Source organism: Austrofundulus limnaeus, unplaced genomic scaffold, assembly GCF_001266775.1.
Source record: "Austrofundulus limnaeus strain Quisiro unplaced genomic scaffold, Austrofundulus_limnaeus-1.0 Scaffold477, whole genome shotgun sequence".
NCBI classification, from domain to species: Eukaryota; Metazoa; Chordata; class Actinopteri; order Cyprinodontiformes; family Rivulidae; genus Austrofundulus; species Austrofundulus limnaeus.
The window spans coordinates 143478-144967 of NW_013952879.1; the positions used below are offsets into that span (position 1 = coordinate 143478).

General features: G+C 47.5%; 1 protein-coding gene across 1 annotated transcript in view; it reads left to right on the forward strand.

Annotated features, from left to right (window-relative positions):
- Positions 1–1490, forward strand: part of LOC106529939 (carbonic anhydrase-related protein 10) — a 156127-nt gene that overhangs the window by 27598 nt on the left and 127039 nt on the right. The window lies entirely within an intron of this gene.

Genomic DNA, 1490 nt, shown 5'->3' on the forward strand with positions numbered 1-1490 from the left:
GTGCTGTCAAGCAAACAGCATCTATTTACACTAACACAGTGTGTCCATGTGTAAACAAGGCTCTATGCAACATTTAAAAAAAAAAAATCCACCCATGATCCTTCGAAGACTAGTGAATTTTACGACTTGGACAGAATCTGCATTGTTCCTCCTGAATCTGAAGTTCAACCATCGATCAGACTCTACTCCATTGCCCCTGAAAAGACCTTACATGGAAGCTAAGGAGAGTGATGCCCATATAGTTGGAAACTTTTCAACTACATAGGCAACCTCAGCCCCAGTTATAGACAGACCAACCCCGAAATCCCTGAACTCTGGTGCCTTTATAGCCTGGCCATTGCCTTCCTACGCAGTTCTGCTCAATTCTAGTTTCCCTTCACTGCTTCGTCTGGGATTTCTCCCACAGACAAGGATTTCGCTGGCAGATTTTTAGCCAAACCAATCAGAGAAGAGAACGTCAATTTTCTGCGCAGTGTCTCTTGTAGTTTATTTTACCTGGGCCAATCAGCAAACAGAAGGWGGASTTTTGAACAACGTYGATTTTCTGCGCAGTGTCTGCTAGTTATTTTAGYRTACGGCAGTGGAGGAARTRAATGAAGCCAGTCTGTGTTGATAAGGCTTCCAAATTAAATTAAATTTGTCTGACAAAGCAGCAGTTCTCATTTACAGCCATCTCGTTCGGCTCGGTACTTCTCTTCTCTCAGTAGGATTGTTTACAGCGCATGCGATTTCCGGTTAGCTTTTTAGCTTAGCCTCCTTCACAGCGACACACACGCTTCAGTAGAGGCCACGCCTCCAGCAAGAATCGCTTTTCTATAGCAGCGAGTCCAGACCCTCGAGCAAAGTGAAGGACAAGGGTCTGGTTTTTACCAGGCTAGTGCCTTTATGGAAGTCGCGTGCCTCTCTTCACCAAACTCCTCCCATATCTGAGCTTTTGCTTCAGCAACAACCAGGGCAGTGGTGCGCTTGGCCTACTGATACACCTCAGCTGCCTCTGGAGTCCTACCAGTCAAGAAGACCTGATGGACTCCGCTTTCAGCTTGACAGCTGACCGCGAAACAATCTTGCAGCCACAGCTTAAGGCAGCCACTTCAACAATTGAGGCACGTAGCATGGCCCGCTCAGATTCAATGTCCCTCGGCTGGGATATGGTTAAAATTCTCATGGAGGTGTGAGTTGAAGATCTTTCTTCTGCCAGGTGTTCCCAGAAAACCCTCACTTCACATTTGGGTCTACCGGGTCTGTCTGCACCCCCCGATCCAGCTCACTACACACTGTCATCACCCTCGTGAGCATTGACGTCCCCCAGTTGAATAAAGACATCCTCAGCTGGAGGATCTTCCAGCACTTTTGCTAAGGGTCCCAAGAAGGTGGGATATTCTGAACTGTTGTTTGGTGCGTGTGTGTGTGTGTGTGTGTGTGTGTGTGTGTGTGTGTGTGTGTGTGTGTGTGTGTGTGTGTGTGTGTGTGTGTGTGTGTGTGTGTGTGTG